The 20212-nt window shown below is 45.5% G+C and overlaps 1 pseudogene; it reads right to left on the bottom strand.

The window, feature by feature from the left end:
- Window positions 1-18813: 18813 nt before the first annotated feature.
- LOC147829139 (large ribosomal subunit protein eL31 pseudogene) lies at window positions 18814-19974 on the bottom strand (annotated as a pseudogene).
- Window positions 19975-20212: the final 238 nt, after the last annotated feature.

Raw genomic sequence — 20212 nt, 5'->3', positions numbered from 1 at the left:
GAGACTCTGTTTCAAAGTAAAAAAAATAAGAAGGGTTGCGGATGCAGCTCCTGGTAGCGTGCTCCTTGGTTCAATCCCCAATACTGCCAAAATAAATAAATAATAAAGAAATAGGAAAAAATAAGAGGTGGGCCGCAGGTTGGCCACACTGCAGAAGTGAAATTGCCCTAATAACACATTGGCCAGACCGTGTTCCCACCCAGGTCCTGGTGATTAAACAGTGCATGGCTGTGGCCATGTGTGTCAGTGTGTGCGGAGGAGGAAATGGAAACAAGAGAGGCAAATACTCGTCAAGGTCACACAGGGGAAAGGGCAGTGTCTGGGTTACTTTTCTCCTTGCTGAGACAAACTACCAGACACCCAAAGTTAAAGGAGGGAAGGTTTATTTAGCTCACAGTTTGTAGAGGGTTCAGTCCATAGCTGGCTGGCTCCAAGGCAGGGTAGCACAGCAGAGGGGCATCGCAGAGGAGAAACAGTCCATGGCAGGCAGGCAGGAAGGCAGCAAAGCAGCAAGTGACGAGCAGTGACAACAGAAGCCCTCTTTCTGTCCTTTATATTATACCCAGGCCTCCCATCCTTAGGGCAGGTAGGACTCACACCCTTAATCCCAGCATTGCATTATGAATCAGTCCCAGTAGCACACACTCTACATCTGGCCACCTCTGAAAAGCCACACCTATGACCACATGAGGCTTTGGGGGACAGCTAGACACAGCCATGACAGGCGGTGTTAGGATTCACACTGAAGATATCACCTCCAGTCCATTCATGTAAACTCCCTACCTTGCTTCTGTCTGGCACCAACAATCTGTGAGGATAAGAGCTGGATTTTAAAGCACTAGTTAGGGACAAAGAAAACCCTCCCCATCAGTTCCTGTAGGATCCAACTTCAACACTCAGAAGAAAAACAAAACAAAACAAAACCCTAACATGAACTCAGATTGCACCAAACATAACCCCTTGCCAAAGATATTTGCAGCGTAGTCAGGAAGAACTGCATATTAACTGGGCCTCAGAGCTGAGCAGGAGAAAGACTCCCCATATTCAAGAGGCCCAGGCCCCTCCAAGTGCTGGAGGGGCAGGCTTTCAGTCATGAATCGGGTCTCTGACACATTCATGAGCAAATGGTGTATGGGCTTCTGTCAGCAACCACATGTGAATGTGAGTCAGAAGCGCTACAAAACAATCCAAGCCATTGGTGAAATCAAGAAATTCAACAAATGCTGAAACATCAACACAGTGCTTCTCAGGGGCCATCTGCAGACGAGTCTGACGTGGAACTGATCAGCTCAGATGCTGTGTACTGAAAATTCATTCTGCCCTTGTTTTCTTTCTTATACAGCAGTATCCACACTCAAAATACATCAGTCTGCTCCACATAAGGGTTTTGGCTCAGTTACCCAGCCCGAACAAAACTCACTGAGCTTAAAAGAATTCAGATTTAAATTACAATAGAAAATCCTACTTGTTCTGCGGATTTGATAATTTTTAAGCAGTACCCTTTCTGCTACCAAATGCTACTTTTGCTCTATCTGGACCAGGCAAGGGAAAAACCAATCAGAGGGTTATGTGCTGATGTCTTGAACTTCTGTCTTCAAGAATCTGAGAGCCCATGACGCAAGCGTGTGTGCTCTGTCAAGACCCTTCGCTGCCTGTGTAGGAGTCCTGGCATTCGCTGGGGGTGGAAGATAACTCGCTGGATTTTTTTTTCTTTAAAGGAAACTTCTGAATCCTTCTCTCCTTATAAAGAGATCAGATGTTGATGTGGAAATAAAATCAACATTGGGGATGTACCTTTTCTTAGAGCAGGTATATCAAACATCCCAAAAGTTCTGAGGCCTTTTTCCCAGTTTTGCAATTGCTGTTGATAAAAACGATGTGTGCCTCAACTTTTGTTTCCATTATTACCCAACTTTTACTTGACAGTTTTCTGTGCTGATGTGTTTAACGTTTCCTGAGGACCAGTTATATCCTGTTTCCATGAACAGCCACTTTTGGAGTGGAAAAGAATATGTAGACTAAAAAAAAAGTGTAGCAACAGCTCATGATCTTTTGACTTCTTCAAAAAGCACCAATTATTGTAGGTAATAACAATGTATGGTATACTTCAAAACTGCTAAGAGAGTAGATTATTCCAAGTGTTACCAAAAATGGCATGTGAGGTAACGGGTAATGTTAACTTAGCTTGATTTAATCATTCTGCAATGTATACATCTGTCACCAGGCTGGGTCTGAGGGTCCCTGAGACTGAAATAAGGAACTTAATCCACCCTTTTTAAAATAAGCTTGTAGTTTTGTGGGCTGTCATTCTGGAAAGAGAATTTTTAGGTCGCTTCAGTAGAAGAGGCAGGAGGATTTATTAGAGGTAGAGTCAGGACGCACTCGGTGCTCAGGGAATGCAGCTGTGGTAGGACGTTGAAAGGCCGCCTTCACTATGGTGCTCTTGGCTGGGCACTTCACTGGCTGCCAGGCTACAGGGCAGCTCCTCATGGGTGTGAAGTGGAGAGCTTGTGTGAAGCTAAGACTCTCTGTCTCCGTGGCTGCCACTTTCTGGGCTGAGGAAGGGCCTCTGCCCAGGAATTGACAGGTTAATGTAAAGGGCCTTTAGGCATTTAACCCTATTCTCTGTAAGGGTGGAGGGAGGGGTCACACGCTAGGGTAGCCTCCAGAAGCAGGAAAACAGCTTGTCTTGAAGCTACAGGGTGTTTTTTTACAGTATAATTTAAAAATCTTGATATCTTTGTCTCCTTTTTTACCTAGTTTTATTTTTTCTATCCTACCTCACATCTACCAAAACATCATGTTGAATACCGTAAATATATTCAAAATTTAGCTGAATAGAGTGCATGTCTGTAATCTTTATCCTGGGAGGCCAAGGCAGGAGGATTGCAAGTTTGAGCCTAGCCTGGGCAATTTAGCAATTCAGTGAGACCTGATCTCAAAGCAAAAAACAAAAAGGGGCTGGGGATGTAGATTAGTGTGAAGGCTCTGGGTTAAATCCTCAGTATGGTTTTATACATATATCATATGTGTGTATGTGTACACTTTTTATTTGTCAATTAAAAAGTGTAAAAGTGAAGCAGAAATCACAGGATTTGCTTTCTTCTGGGTATCAAGTCATTTGCATTTCAAAGGTTCATGGGAAGCTAGACAAGAAAACTTGATTAGTAAATGAGGAGGACTTTTCTTTATCAGGAAGATTTAAACACGTTTCTATTCTGGCATTATTAAGAGACAAGTAGGTAGGGTAAGGTGGCTCATACTGTAATCCCAGCTACTTAGGTGGGTAAGCCAGGAGGATCACAAGTTTGAGGCCATACTGGGCAGCTTAAAGAAACCATGCCTCAAAATAAAAAATAAAAAAGACTGCAGTTCAGTGGTAGAGTGCTTGTGGGATCCAACCCAGTACTGGAAGAAAAGAAAAAAACAGAGAGATTTGCGAGTTGACCTCATTCTTCGAAGACGACTTTTTGAAATTGCCAGTTGGTCGCCATGTGAACTACTTGATGGTCGCGCAGAATGATAAACAAAATTGAATTTTTCAGAGGCGCGCACTGCTGTCCCGCGCATCTCTCTATTACGCTGCAGTTAGCTGGACACACGGGGGCCGCCCGGACGGTGCATGAGGACGAGGCCGTGGGATGCACATTTCCGGTGGGCACCGGGAACGAGCCGTCCTGCGAGGCAGCGGCCCCCAGAGGCACTGGGAGAAGCCGGACTCCGCTTTCAAGGCTGGCTAGGGGTGGCAGGGCAAGTCCTGTGCCTGTGGCTCCACCCGAGCAGGTTCTGGAGCGTCAGCTCCGGCCTCAGTCAGGCTTGGAGGGAATCCGGGGAAGGTGCATCAGAGCATCTTTCCAAACGCCCCTTTCCTGGGAGCTGGCGCGTGTGACGGCTCTTCAGCAGGGTTCGCACCCAGACCCGTGTGGCTCGAGCACTCTGCAGCCCGGGCCCAGCTTCAGTCCCTCCCTTCCGGCCAGGACCACACCGCGTGTCCACTCTGCCGGGCGTGGCTCTCCAGTCGGAGCGTCCTCCCGGCTGGGCTGCGTGTCTCCTTCCTGTGTCCCCACGGCTTGCTCCTGAGCTGGGACGGAGCCCAGGGCCGCGGGGGTGCTGGGCTCATGCTGGCCACGCAGCACGCTTTCTCAGTGGAGCTAAGGCAGCAAATACTGATTTCTGTCCCTTCTGCTGTTGTAGAGCCTCCCTCCTGCTCACTCATTTCCGTCTCCACGGACAATATTAGAGCAAGCGCTGGGCACTCGATGGTCCTTCCTTAGGCACCGATTGATTGATTGATGATTGGCTGACTTACTTTGTTTTAGGCTTCCTGGTCTTTCCTCAGGTCACTGCAGTGTAGCGAAGAAGAACCAAGCCCTCTTGCGGGGAGGGGCGCGCAACGCACATTGGTGGCATCACAGCTCGCTTAAAGCAGAGTAAACCACGCATCCAAGAAATCCAGCTTCTGGGACCAAAGCCATACGATTGAATCCGGAGGGAAAATCACAGCTCAGAGTCGCAGGATTAAAAGTCACTGCGGGAGAGAAAGTTCTTTCTAGCAGCTCCCAAGCCGCTCTGCAATTTCCCATGGCTCGGGGCCCTGTGCGTCCAAACAAAACAAGTGTTACAGGCCTTCCCGCTTCCGGCGGAGTTAGCTAGTCAGAAACACGACCGGGTTTTTGTCTTTGTTTTGTGTTTGTGGGCTTTATAGTCTCCTACTACAAAGAAGCTAGCAAATATATATATATGGACAGCAAAGAGAAAATGTAACTGCGCTGCTATTCTTGAAATTACAGTGTCTGTAGGTTTAATGGACATCGAAGACCTGAATTTTATTATAAATCAGAGACATTTTTAGCTACCTATATTTAGAGCTGACTCAGAAAATGTATTTTTACTTTCTTTCTTTTCTTTTTTTTTTTGGTACCTGGGATCGAACTCGGGCCCTTGCACTTGCGAGGCAGGCGGCATAACCACTGAGCTAAATCCCTGGCCCCAGAAAATGTATTTTAAAAAATTTTTGTGTTGGGCCGGGGATTTAGCTCAGTGGTTCTGCTGCCTGCCTTGCAAGCACAAGTCCCGAGTTTGATCCCCAGTACCAAAAAAAAAATTTTGTGTGTGTGTGTTTACTGTGCCTGGCAAAAAAATAATTGTACATAAGACTATTCTTTATTATAATTTTTTCTTATTTAATGAAAGGTAATTTGGTCAGGCTAACTGCTAAATTAAGCTTGGTCCAAATCAAGCTCAGCTGGTTAATTTTAACAGTTACTGACTGTTGACATTTTTAGCCATGTTTAACCAGGCTAGTAAGCATTATTGATATAGAAGTCTTTGGATAACAGTTCTAGGCCTGATAACTAAAAATATTCAATGTAGAATCCCACCCTTAACCCACAAAAGGAGAAATTACAGTGTGTGTGTGTCCATGTGTCCACATATACACATTCCCTTTTCACTGAAATCCTGTAATTTGTTGTGTATGATTATAGAATAAGAATAAATAAGGATATGGTCTAGGCTATGATGACATTTTAGCAATAAAATATATTAGAATGGGCTGTACTGTATTTAAATCAAGTTTAAAAGAAAATGTCCCTGCCCTGCCTGGTAAGTAATAAGTATAGATACTCTTTTAAAATTCAGATGCATAGCATTTCATGTCTAGTAGCCAAGGCCTTCTTTAGCTATAAAACACGTGTCCTTTTGGGAGGAGACTTCCGAATCACATCACATATACCTAGAAAACGCCGGCGCCTCATTGGCCGGCCAGCCGGCTGTGATGATCATGTGATCTCGTTCCCCTAACCTCTCATTTTTATCACTGGCAGGAGTGGGACTGTGCCGTAGCCAAAGAGACATCTGTTAGCAATCTGCAGCCTCTGAGGGCCCCCCGGTTTTATAGGCGCTTCATGTGAAACTCGGGTTCATTTCTGAGGAAGGTGGCTAGTTCAAGTGGGGTGGTGGCAGCCAGGCCTCTGCAGAGAAGACCCTGCTCCCACGATGGGCTGTGCTGGCTGGAGGAGATGTTTGAGGTCCAGGGCTGAGCATTTGTCCTCCAGCCTTTCTAACACTTTAAAAAAAAATTTTTTTTCTGCTGGTCACGGAGATCCGTGTTCTGACATAGAACATTTCCAGAGTCATAGAATTGGCAAACACACACGTGTGCACACGATTCGCGCCTACTCCCATCGGGTGTGAGCACAGTCGTGCACACACACTGGGATGAAAGGGCAAAACCCAAGCCTTGGGTTCACACAGAGCTGGCTCCAAATCCGAGCTCAGATACTCAGCTGTGTGACCTTAGGGACATGAGCTTTCTGGTTTCTGATTTATAAAATGAACTTGATAATGCCTGCCGTGCCCGGTGCCCAGTACGTGTAATGTCCTGGAACAGAGAAGGGTATCCTCTTGCAGACCAGGGCACCCCTACCCCACCCCCAGTTATGCCACTATTTATCAAATCTATTTTGGGCCCTGGTGTTTGCGGAAATTGATTCAGGACAGATTTGGAAATTAGGAGTGGGAGTCCTAGTTGTTACTTTTTCCTGTTGCCAGGGGAAAAAAAAAGGATAAGCCAGTTTTAATTTTTATGACTTGTGCAGTTTCCTCTCCACTGAAATATCTGTACATTGGGAGACAGTCAGCCTCAGGCTGTGTGCTGGCTCAGGAAACTTGCAAGACTTGCTTAATGTCTTTGAGCTTTTCTGAGTTTGTTCATATGTAAACCATAAAGATTAGCATCTACTCTGCAGGATCATTTCAACACGATAAATACACACAAGTGGTTGCGATTTTTACCCTCATGTTGCTTAACATCCCCCAAGGACAGTCAACAATGCCCCAGAGATGTCCCTACCGGAGAGGGACAAGTTCAGTTTGTGACCCGGCGATGACTCAGCAATGAGGAGAAACAGCACTGTCCTGGGCAGGTGGGAGTTTACAGGAACAAGTATTTCCACAGCATTGCATGATCCTCTGGGTTTTAAAAAAATCTACTCTATGGGTAGGCAGGAAATGTATTTATTTTTAATTGTGTGTGAGGGGGGGACTGGGGATTGAACTCAAAGCCTTCACATTGGGCTATATCCCCAGCCCTTTTTGTTTTTTTAGTTTTTCACTAAAATTGCTAAATTGCCCAGGCTGAGCAAATAGTTGTGATCCTCCTGCCTCAGCCTCCCAGAGGGCTGGGATTACAGCTGTGTGCCACCACCGTGCCTGGCAGGAAATTTAAATTCTGAACCATACCCTCATTCCTACTCATCTGCATGCTCAGGAAATACCAACACATTTACCCAAGCACATCATTACAGTACTAAAATACACCAAGGCTATGTACCTATTGTTTTAGGGCTACTGAATTTTGCCAACTCTAGATTTGTCGTCCACACTCCTACTTCATAGCTTTTATTAACATAAAGCTCTTTCTTGGGCGTCGGGCACTCAAGAGAAATTGGCAAGGCTCCTTTTCTCCTTTCCAGATCCAGACCCGGCCTTGACTTTGTCTTCAGGCCCGGATACTCAGAGAGCTCTGGGACCAGGAAAGGTTTCCGGGTCAGCCCCCTGGAAGGATGTTTGCCATTCTTCCCATCACCCCAGGAAAGCCAATTCTGAGTCCATCTGCTGTCCACTGAGCGGCCAGCCGGGAAACGTGCCATGTCTGTTACGTTTATCTCCATCATCACTTTCTTTCTGTTCTCTACTCTTCTTCTCTCCCTCCTTAGCCTTTTCCTCCTGTGTTTTATTTTTATTTCCTCTTTTCCTGCTCAATTCTATCTGAATTAAACTCCCCAAACCCTTCAAGGACCACTGGCTACAGCGACAGCTACCTGACAAGACACTGGCTGGCTCCTCTCATGGTTGCGTCACAAGAAGCCCCACTGTAGCCGGGTGTGGAGGCGAATGCCTGTAATCCCAGCACTCAGGAGGCTGAGGCAGGAGGATCCCTGTGTGTTCGAGGCCAGCCTGGGCTACATAGCAAGAGCCTGTCTCAAAAAAAAAAACAAAAAACCACAATAAGAAACAACAATAACAACAAAAAAACCCCAATGCTGTCAATCAGCCCACTCCCAGAGGGACACTTTAGGTTTTTCTCTTTCTTCTGGAGTATACTGTCATATATCTAGACAGGGCACTTCCTGTGGACTTCTGATTCCAACAGCTGAGCATTTAACTGTCACACAGCGGCTCTTCTGTCTCCTCTTGCCAGGGCTAGTCAGCCATCCACCACAGTGACAGATACTCGAGATAACCAACTCAGAAGGAGAAAAGCTGACAGGCCAGCAGACCCCTGGCCAGGAGGCAGAGGGGAAGAGGGAGGGGCTTGGTCCCGACACTGGAGGCCTCGCCCCAAGGCCCAGCCCTCCCACTAACCCCCTCCTCTTAAAGGAGCCCCACCTCCAAGTAGGGCCCTGGGGGAGCAGGTGTTTGACACAGGCCTTTGGGGGCCATTTAGGACTCAGGTCCTTGCAGTCACATGGTGAGAGAGGCTCTAGTACCGGGTAGCATCTGCACCACTAGGGCCTTTTCAGGGGGCCGGATGTGTTACAATCACGTTTCTTTTCTTACACAACTCTTCCATTTTTCCTGGGATGAAACATCATTCTTTTGCCCTGTGTCTTTTGCTTTTCAGTAAACACAGTGTCCGGGAAGTCCGATCCCGGATGGCGCTGAGCTGGTGGGCCGGGCTTGGTAAGAGGTGAGGATTCCTCGCTGCTGCCCACTCCCGGATTTCAGCCTCCAGAAGGGTAAGTGGGATCATTCTTTCCTGTTTCCAGTGTCCAGCCTCGGGGGTTTTGTTACAGCAACACAAAATGGCCTAAGGAGAGCATCGTCTAAGATGTTACAAACATTTCAGTATTATTTTCCAAATGGTCAAATAAATTTGCTAAGCTGTTTATTCCATTCCTTCCCCTTTTTACCCCCATCCAGTCGGAAATCTCTCTCACAAGCCAGGTGTGGCAGTGCACACCTGTAATCCCAAGACGATGGGAGGCTAAGGCAGAGAGTTGCAGGTTCAGGCTCAGCCTGGGTTACTTAGTGGCTTAGCATGACCCGCTCAAAATTAAAAAAAAAATTAAAGGGCCAGGGATACAGCTCAGTGCAAAAGCCTTGGGTTTAATCCCCAATCCCACCAATTTTTTTTTTTAAATCTTTCCCCCAGAACATTTCAGCCTTCTATTCCAGTCCACTGTCCTGGACCGAGCTGACATCATAGAAATTACCTTTCCTGCCTTCTGTCCTCTTCTGTTGAATCCCATTTCCTGGACTACAGGTGGTTTTTCTTTTTCACTTATTCTCTTGATGTGGAGGGAAAGAAATCTGAATCCTTGCAAAACTCCCTTGGGAGACAGAGATGTTCTCATGCCCTGGCCCACCCTTCTGTTCACCCCGAGAGCCAGGTGCCTGGTGGTGCTTTAGAAACTCTAAGGTGTGGACTGAGAGCTTCCTGCCTGCTGGCGAGGGGCCCCTTCATGGGAGACCCCCAAATACCAGCACCCAGAGGTCGCTGAGTTTATCAGAACAACCCTTCCATCTTTCCTCCCCCTACCCTGGAACCTGAGAACCTGCAGCCTCTAAAGCAGGTGAAGAAAGGTGTCAGCTTGAAGGACTTCTCTTCATACTCCTGGGTGCAAAGCCAGGCTCACCCTTATTTTCTCTCCAAATATCTTCTGCAAAGAACAGACTTCTGGCCTCTTGCCATGCCTCGTGGGAGGGTGGTATGAGGTGACAGGCAAGTGGGAATCTGGCTCCCGGAACCAGAGATTGAACCCCACTGCTCACCTCCTGGGCCATCCTGGGGCTTTCAGGGGTTTCGTGGGAAGGACTGTTGCCTCTCCAATGTCCCCCTGGGGAGCCACACTGCTACCCCAACATAACTTCCTTCACTCGGCCACGTAATTGGTTTCTGCAGGCCCAGGTTCTGCTTCCTGGTTAGGTGGCCTTGTGGAAGGTGGACTGGGTAACTTCCAGTTCCCTTCTATTTCCTGTCTGTCTGTCTATCTGTCTGTCTATCCATCTATCCATCCGTCCATCTCGTGGTGCTGGGGGTCGAATCCCACATCTCTTGCTTGCTAAGTGTGCATTCTACTGCTGAGCTGCATACTATGCCCCCAGGACCTGTAAGGAAACAGCTTTCTTGCTTGGGTCTCAGCATCTTCTGAGGACTAGGACAGCACTTCACTGAGTAGGGACAGCCCAGTGAACCCTGCTGCTCTCGACTCGCTGTCATTTGGAGCTGAAAACAATGAAAAGAATGTTTTCAGAGGGAATAATGCTTCCTCTGTTTGGATATTGCCTTCGGGCTATCTGTGTGTTGTCCTACGCAGAGCTATTGATAGACTGAGAATTAAAACCTCTGGGGAAGACACTGATGTCATTTGTGTTAGTTTAGACTCGATACTGTAGGAGACGTACCTGTGTGAGAGGGAGGCTTAGAGAGTGGACATCATGTTTCCACTTCCTGTGATACTGGATTGTCAGGACCTTTACCTGTGAGTGAGCAAATGTTTCTGCTAAGGAATCCCTCCTTTCCTTTCTCTCCCTCCCTTCCTTCTTTCCCTTCTTCCTTCTCTTTCCCTTCTTATTTCCTCATGTATCAGACCGATATTTCTGGTTGCAAGACAGAAAGCCCCAGTCTCCCTGTGTGAAACAATTAGGGAGGCCATTATTCCCCAACCAAGAGCCCCAGGGCAGAACGGCTTTGGGTGGGTCTGTTCAGTGGCTGACTTGGCTATGGGGTTCCCCCTCCCTTTTGGGGCACTGAGGATTGAGCACAGGCCCTGTGCACTGAGCTGCACCCCCAGATTTTTTGAGTAGGTTCCTGGTAAGCTGCTCTCAGCCTCCCAGAGGACGCGGACACCCACCACCACTCTGTGCTCTTCCCACTTCAGTGTGAGTCCACCTGGAGTTCCCCAGATCAAGGCTGAGGTCCAAATCCCACAGCCAGCTATGGCAACACTGGTGAAAGGAAAATGATTTTGTTCCTTCACTCATGACTCATTTTGCAGAAAAGAAAATGCTTCTTAGCACTAAATTCTGGCCCCCAGTAGCCCTCCTTTTCTAGTGCAGGTGGCTGGAGGGGGCCGGGGGCCATCCCAAGATAAATCACTGCCCAGGGAAAGAGGCCTGCAGTGCTGGTCTAAATACTGAGCTTTCCTGAGAGTCCAGAGATGCTTGGATGAAACGGGGAGAGCAGTGTGCCACTTCCATCCACTCCGGAGGCCTCTCTGTCCTTGTCATCCTCTCTGGGGATTTTACCTGTCCCTCCATCCTTGCTGTTCCACAGTTCTCACAGGAGCCCTTGTAACACGGGGAATGGTTGGAGATGCTTACTTCCACGCCATCCTCACAGCCAGCTCTCTCTGCCAGCTTTTGCTGTCATAGTGTGGAGGCTCAGCACCCGCTTGTTTTCTTTTATTCAGACAGATCTTCTTAAGTCTCCCAGGCTGCCCTTGAACTTGTTTGTGATCCTCCTGCCTCAGCCTCCCAAGTGCTGGGATCATAGGCATGTGCCACCACGCCCGGCCTCAGCACCACTTTGCAATTCAAGATGCAGAATCACCTGTCATCCCAGCACGTAGTGAATCTCAGCCAGCCTGAACTGTGTAGTGAGACCCTGCCTGTCTCAACAGCAGCACCCCCCCAAAAGAGACCCTGGCTCAAAAACAAAAAAGAAAAAGGAACGGAGATATAGCTCAGTGCAAAGGTCCTGGATTCAATCCCCAGTACCAAAAAAGCAAAAAGAAAACAAAAACCAAAACCAGAACTATTCTCAACACAGGCCAAGGATGCAAGCGTGTTCACAAATACGTCTCCACTGGGGAGTCCCTCACTGGTCAGCCAGTGGCATGAGATCAGGTCTACTCGTATGTGCGCTGGCAGCTGAAGGTCCGCACATACTTCGTCATCCTGAGTGTGTTGAGGGGAGGACAGATGGGCTGGTGGTCACATCTGTCAACCCTGAGGCGTCTCCACGTCTGGTTGCGAAACCGGCAGGCACAAGCCACGCCTCTGTTGTGCTCAGAGATAGCACAACCTCCTGCTCTTTCCAAAATGGGATTTGCCTCCTGCCCTGCCAGGTATTCGGTGAGATTCTAACTCTAGAAGCCTGGCCCAGATTTAGAAAATCGATCTTCTAGGACCATTTCATGCTTTGTTTTTGCATTTTTTTTTTAAGCTTCTGTGTGTCTCTTGACTCTGAGCAGCGGCTGCTGTAATCTGCCAGCGCGGGTGAAGTAGGCTGAGGCAGGCCCGAGCAGGCCCCTGCAGCCGATTCCAGTCCCAGCCGCACCCTCTGTCCTCTAATCCTGGGGCAGCTGGCAGCCGCGAGGAGGTTAGCGTCAGCTCTTTATAGCACAAGCCTGAAAATCTTCCCCAGTCCTTGCTTCCTACTTTGTTTCTTTTTCTTTAATTTTCATTTTTGCTTTTATCATACCCATTTGCAGTCATAATGATTACGTTCACCGTGGGGAGTTGCTGCATGTGCATAACTCATCTTCATCCTTTTTATGTCCCTTCCCCTCCCTCTCTCCACCCTCCTTTCATTTCTTGGCCCCCTTCCCATTTGCAAAAGGTCTGTCTCTCCATTTCCTGTTATCTATCTTTTACTTTGCTCTTTAAATGATTCGTACTTCCGGTTTCTCATTTAAGAGAAACCATGCCATATTTCACCCCAGTGTCTGATTTATTTCACTTCACATTGTCTCGAGGTGCATCCACGTACCTTGTTTCTATCTATAGCCCTGATTCTCTTTTCTCTGAAAATTCCTGTGAATGCCTATCCTTCCCTTGCCCCTCCCTGTAGAACACAAATAACCCTTTGCCTGTGTGCTACTGACAGCAGCCTGCACCCTGAGAAGAAAGATGCACAGAATAATTAAAAAACAGAGCAGCCAACAACCGCAAACCCCCTTGGGTGGTGGGTGTCGGATCCTTCACACTGGTCCACACCTAAGCCCAAAGGAAGGCTGGAGCTCAGGGCTCTGGGGGTACCTGGGAGGTCAGAGGTCACATGCTGCAGGGACTTGGGGTGGCCAGGGCAGGGGCGAGTCCAGCTTAGGAAACATCTGAAGATGGCGACTGTGGAGCTGCACCTGCCAGGCTGTCTTTGTGGGCCAAAGGACACACGGCACGGTGCAGGGCAGAGAGGCTGGAGGGCTCACAGCAGCTCCTGGCACCAGACCGGTGCCAGGCCTTGGTGCAACAGGTGTCGTTGAAAACGGGAGAAATCCCTGAAATACTGGCTGGGCAAGTGTGTGCTGGGGACGTGGTAGGCAGGACTTTGAAGAAGGCTCTGCTAAAAACATCTGCTATCACCACTCCCCCGGAAGCAATGCTTGGACTTCTCCATGGCTCTCTAGCCCCAAGCCCACAGCCATGGCTGCTGTTAGAGCTGCAGAAAGTCTCCCTCATGCCCGGTGACAGGGACCCAAGCATGCTCACTCACCTGCACATGCCACAATCCCTCAAATGCTTGAATCATTTATTGGTGCGAAAAGCCAAAGAAACCCAGAATTAAAATGTATGTTACCTGGAAGGTATCACAGGCTGTCTGCCACAGTTCAATCTTAAATGTCCCCCAGTACCCAAGTGTTAAAGGCTTGTTGCTGCGGTGGCACTATTTAGGGGTGGTGGGACCTTTAAGAGGTGGGACCTCATGGGAGGTCTTTGGCCACTGTGACCTTGCAGAGAATTGTGGGATGCTGGCCCTCCCTCTCTCTGCTCCCAGACTCCTGTGAGGTAAGGCAATTTTTCTCCACCATGTGCCCCAGCCATGATGCTCCTTGCCCCAGGCCCCAGGGCCAATCAATTATGGACTGGACCCTCCACAACTGTGAGTCAAAAGAAACCTTTCTCTTTATAAATTGATTATTTCAAGTATTTTGTTACAGGCGTGGGAAGCTGATTAATGCAATGCTGTAATCATCCATTAGAGAGAACTGGAAATTTACCCTATCCAAGTAGGCAGCCTGTCAGAGGTGGGCCTGGTGAATGGGGGCCAGGACACCCACATTTATGGGAAGGTCTCAGGGATTTCTGATGCCATCCACGGGCAGTGGAGCAGTGAAGGGCTTGTGCTGTCCACAGAAGGGACTGTACTGCCTGAATGGTTCATTCGAGGCTCGGTGCTGACACAGAAACACGCCATGGGTGTGAACAGACCCATGCCCAGCTCACCTCAGGTTCCCAGGCCAGAATCCAAGGTCTATGTCAGGTCACACTTTCTAAGCACGGAACACAAAATCACTCCCAATAGTTTACATTTGACTTTTTTGAAAGAGTTATTTGTTGCTTATGATTTTTTGCATTAATAAATGAGGTTGATTTGTAGCACACTTTGTTAAAGTATGCCATCTCAGATTTTTAAATCAATGTGATATTTCAAAAAATAATTTCACAGTTTCCCTCTTTTTCAAGCTTTTGGAATGATTTAAGTAGAATTGAACACCACCTGCTCTCTTAATCTTCCCGAGGCTTTCCCTGTGAAACCCCATGGGCATATCTGGAGGAACTCTAACCTCTCTCTCTTTCTCTCTTTCTCTCTCTCTCTCTCTCATATGAAAATTAGTCTTCTGATTTTCTTTCCCCTCTGGAAGTCAGTTTTGCCAAATTATATTTTCCAAGAAAATTATGTTTCATCTAAATTTTCAAATTTATTTTCATAAAGTTAAGTAAAGTATTCATTATGATTGTTTTAATTTAATAGAGATACTCCTCATTTAATGACCTATTTGATTGTTCAGACTTATAACCTGCTGCTGGGACTTATGACCTGTCCTTTTGTGTGTGTGTGTGTGTGTGTGTACAGTTCTGCACATCTTGTTTAGAAAGCCTCAATGCCCTTTTTTGTATAATAGTACTGTAATTTTTTTTTTTATGGAGACAGGGTCTCACTATGTAGTTCAGACTGGTCTCAAACTCACTATGTAGCCCAGGTTGGCCTTGAACTTGGAGCAAAACTCCTGCTTCAGCCTCCCAAGTACTGGGATTACAGGCATGCACCAACATGCCCATCAGTACTGTAATTTTTTTTTTTTTGTACCAGGCATCAAACTCAGGACCTTGCACTTGTGAGGCAGATAGCAGAACCATTGAGCTAAATCTCTAGCCCAGTACTGTAATTTTTGCTGACTGTACTGTGTAGTACAGTACTGTAGTTTTATGTTCTGTTATACATTATAGTACTTCATGGAAGAGTTATGCAAATAAAAACAAAGTCATCAAGTTGGAGTTTCCTCTGACCATTTCTTTGTTCTGAATATTGTAATGTATATACTATATGCAGTCCCTCATTTGGGGACCAATTCAGTTAGTGACCTCATTGCAGGAATGGAACTTGGTCATCAAACAAGGGGTATCTGCACAGTTTTGTGCTTATTTTCCTCTTGCTCTTTCTCATTTTATATATTTGCATTTTCTTGTTTCATTTCTTGTTAGATTAGTCAGTACTTTTCTTTGTCTTTTCAAAGGACCACCTTATTTACTTCTTTCTATTTTTTCTGTTTTATAACAATAAATTAGAAAACCCTGCTTTAATTTTTACTAATTCATTCTTTCTACTTTCCTTCAGTTTATTTTACTGTTCTTTTTAAAGCTAGTTGTTTGATTCATCTTTCTTATTTATTTAAACATTTAGACCTACGAATTTTTATCTTATTATTACTTCAACATTGTCTCATAGATTCTAATAAGTAGGATAAGGTCTTTCTATGTCACTAAGTTGCCCAGGCTAGGCTTAAACTTGTGATTCTCCTGCCTCAGCCTTCCAGATTGCTGAGATTATAGACGTACAGCACCATATCAAACCTGAATATTCCATTCTTATATATTCTTGAAAATAAGAGTGTGCCCTATATAGCTGATAAGTGATCTAACTGTCTGATATATACATGTATTTATCAGAGCTATTGTGTTTAACATAGATTATATGAGTTCTATATTATTGTTTTATTTGTATCTTCTTGACTTGTCATAGACCATAGAGACAGTAATAAAACCAGTAGTTTCTGCTTAATTCTCCTCTTATGTCCTATAATTTCAAGTTTATGAGTGCTGCTCCTTTCTTGTATGGTGCTTAGCTATTTATAACTATTATTTTACCACTGTGAATCATATCCTTTAACATTATAAGATGCTTTTATTGGTCTTGCTTCATCATATTTTGGGCTCAAATTCCTACTTACCTAAAGTTAAAACCACAACCTCTGCTTTCTTTTGGTGTACTTTCCTTTAAATATAGCTATATTCTTTCTTTTATTTTCACTATTCTGATTTGTTTTCTTTGTATCCTCTGTATATAGTGTTAGGTTTTGTTTTATGATTTAATCTGAAAATACTTCTCTTTGTACTGGAGTGCTAACCCTATTTGTATTTGTTGATGTGACTAAGATATGTTGATTCTTAGTTGTTATTATGATTTAGAGCTAAATTGTACCCCCAAGTTCTCATGGGTGTCGAAGGTGATTGGATCATGGGGTGCTGTGTCTGACTTGCTGTTAGGAGATAGGGCTTGGTTAGCAGTGGGGTCACCAGGGGCATAATGGGGAAGGATATATTGTTGTCCTTACTACTCTCTCTGTGCCTCTTGGCTGCCATGAGTTGAGTACCATTTCCTCCGCTGCGCCCTCTGCCATCAGGTTTCTGGCTTGGAGCCGGCCCTGACCACAGACTGAACTGTGAGCCAAAACAAAACCTCTCCTTTAAGTTGTGGTGTTGGGTATTGTGTCCAGTGAAGGGAAGGTGACTAAGACAGTTGTTTTATATTGTTTTATGTTACTTTTTTAAGGGGCTGGTGGAGCTTGAGACATGGTCTTGCTAAGGAGCCCAGGGTGGCCTCAAACTTATAATCCTCCTGCCACTGCCCCCCAAGTTCTGGGGTTATAAGCACGGGCCACCGCAACTGGCTTTATGATTTATTTTAGAGTTTCTTTCTCTTTTTGGTGCTGAAGATTGAAAGTAGGGCTTTGTGCATGCTAAGCACCAGCTCTACCCACCCACTCCTGAGTTTCTTTTTAACTCAATGTAATTATGGGGTTTTAAATCTGCTCCTTTGCCTTTGCTTTTTAGTTGTTGGGTTTTTGTTTTGTTGTAGTTTTTCTTGTTGTTGTTTTGCAGTAATAAGGATTAAATACAGGGTGTCTACACTGAGCTATATCCTGGGCCCTTTATATGTATTTAGTTATTATTTTGAGATGGAATCTCACTGAGTGACTAAATTGTCCAGGCTAGGCTTGAATTTGCAATCCTCCTGCCCTAGCCTCCCAGAGTGGGAGGTGACAGGTGGGACTACAGGTACAGAGTGGGACTACGGGTGTGTACTACCATGCCTGGCTTGTTTGTTTTTTGATATGAGGTCTCACTATGTTGCCCGGGCTTGCCACAAAATCCTGAGTTTAAGTGATCCTCCTGCCTTAGGATGCCAATTCCCAGTTCCTTTGTTGTTATTTATATGCAGTTCTTCTGATACTTAGAAAGATTAATATATTTTTAGTAGAAATATTTATAATGTTAACTTTATTATTTATTTATTTATTGGTACTGGGGATCAAACTCAGGACCTCAGGACCTTGCACTTGGGAAGCAGGAGCAGCACCACTGAGCTAAATCCCTGGCCCTACAATGATAACTTTATATAATACCACTAACCATCTACTTATTTAGAAAATACCTATTAATTCCTTATGATTAACAATGAGAATATTATGTTTTCTCTTCCTTCATTTTATTACCACCTTATTTTGTACAATAATGAATGTGTATTAATTTTTGTTCTTTTAATATGTTTATAGTTTGTAACATTTAATCTGGTAGCCAACTTGATTGTATTGAGATCCACCTAAGGGATTAACAAAGCACATTTCTATTTGTGTCTGGGTGGATCATGGAGGGATGACCTTGGGGAACTAATTTAGTCTCTGGTCCCTTCCTCTCCAATGCTCTTACCCTGTGCTCTGCTGTTCAGCTGGCAGGAAGTGAGCCGCTTTGCTTTACCACCTCCTTTCACCGTGTTTCTGCCCTGGAGCCAGCCAACCATGGACAGAATCCTCTGATCCTGACCCAAATTGAACCTCTTCCTCTTTAAGTTCTGTCCGTGTAACAGGAAAGCTGACTAATACAGAAAACTGTTACTGAGAGTGAGGTCATTGCTGTGATTGTACCTGACCATGTGATTCAGAAATCTTTGGAAATAGTTTGTGGGAGGAGTTCAGAAAAGTTTGAAGAAGCAGGCTGGAGAAAGCCAAAATGCTATAAGCAGAGCCTGATGGAAAATTCTGGTTGGATGTCAAAAGATCAGAATGCTGATAGAAATGAGGAGTGAAGGCCAGACTCAAAAGATTTTAGGACTCTACTGGGGATTTGATTAGAAGCCTACAAATTTGTCTATATTTTTTCCACATTCTAAGACTCTGTGTGAGGCCACATTTAAAGATGGCTGACAAATTGATCTGGTGGAGAAAATTTCAAGGTAGCCCAGTGTTCAGGCTGTTGCATGAGTAGTGCTGGCAATTCTTAGCCAGATTTATAGTGACAATCAGAAGCAAAAAGCAGACCAAAAAGATTTGAAAAACTTAAAAAATTCCCTCCACAACCACATGTAAAGTTGGGGCAAAAGGAAGTAAGTATGGTTCTAAAGGGATTCATACCAAAAAAAATGAAAAACCAAGTACTTTGAATAAGGACAAGAAAAATAGATGCTTTGAGGGCATCAGCAAGATCCCATCCATTGCAAGATTAGGATATAAAAGTGTAAATATTTCATTTAAGAAGAGAGTCCTTGGCCCCCATGGAGGGCCACCTAAGGAATTGGTTCCCTGAGATTCAGTTAATCATTCTCAGCCATCAAGACACTCAGAGGCTATCACAGCCATGGTTTGATGGGATCAGGCTGCTCTTCAAGTTGGCAGCAGATCTTGGCATCATCTCTATGATGCTGGTGTTTTAGGCACACAGAACACAGATCATGGGGTCATTCAGGCTTCCATCCAGATTTTTTTTCTCCTTTGGGGGAAGGGACAGTTTTATAACTTTATTTGAAAGTCAGTTCTCATCCACATTCACTGTCTGGAGATTTTTTTAATGTGGTAACAGGGGTGTAGGTTACCAAAGTATAAAGCTTGTTTGATGACTCTTCATTGTCATTTTGTTTTCTGGACAAGTGTACTTTTACCTTCTTCATTTCTTTGGCCCAGACAGCTTGGTTGAGCCTGATACAATGTACACATCCAGAGTCTTTATCTTTTTCATGGCAAATTTCTGGATCTCCTTAAGTGCCTGAGGAATGCACTTCTTTAAGCCCACTCCATGGATGTGCTTGTGAATACTGATGGTGCATTCTTGGGTCACCACAGTGTTGATGGCAGAATGGCCCTTCTTCTTCTCATCACCCTTCTTTGCAGGAGCCATTCTACCTCTCCCAAGTTGGAAAGCTCAGATTTCAAAGAAAGGCTGGGCAATGTAGGACAGGGTTGTGGGAGTCCCTGCCAGGAGCCCCTGAGCAGGTAATGTGTGATATGGAAACTGCATTGGAGACCTCACAAACTTGGAGATGCCAGGAACACGGTGTGTCTGCTAAGCAATGCCAACAGGGTGCAACTGGGAAGGGCACAGGGGAGGGCTGCCTAAGACCTCTGGAGCTCACATTATGCCACCACATGCCCTAGATGCTGGATATGGAACTATAGGATTTAACATTTGCCCTGTAAGCTTTTGCTCTTGCTTTGGTCAGATTTCTTTCTATCTCACTATTCTTCCATTTTGGAATGGGAATGTTTACCCTGTGCCATGATGTTTTGGGATTATATAACTTCCTTTATTGATTTTTACAAGGGCTCACAGTAACAGTTTGCCTTGAGTCTCAGAGGACTTGGACTTCTGAATGATGCTAGAACTGTAAAGACTTGAGGAAGGGATTAGTATTTTTAAGAAGATGTGTTTGATATCAAGTTAACAAAGGGTAGAATGTGACAGTGAATCTTGACAGTCAATTTGATTGGCTTGAGAGCCACTTAGAGGATTAATAAGGCATCCTTCTGGGTGTGTCTGGGTGGGTTATGGAGCATGACCTTGGCAACTATATCTTGTCCCTGATCCCTTCTCTCTGGTGCTCTTAATCTGTGCCCTGGTTCTTAGCTGCCATGAAGTGAGCAGCTTTGCTCCACCACTCCCTTCACTAAGCTCTCTCTGCCATGGACTGAAATCTCTGAAACCATGAGCCAAA

Source organism: Heterocephalus glaber, unplaced genomic scaffold, assembly GCF_053883595.1.
Source record: "Heterocephalus glaber isolate CG9 unplaced genomic scaffold, H.glaber_assembly_v1.0 deba00000738, whole genome shotgun sequence".
Lineage (NCBI taxonomy): Eukaryota > Metazoa > Chordata > Mammalia > Rodentia > Bathyergidae > Heterocephalus > Heterocephalus glaber.
This window is presented reverse-complemented; position numbering and strand designations above follow the sequence as displayed.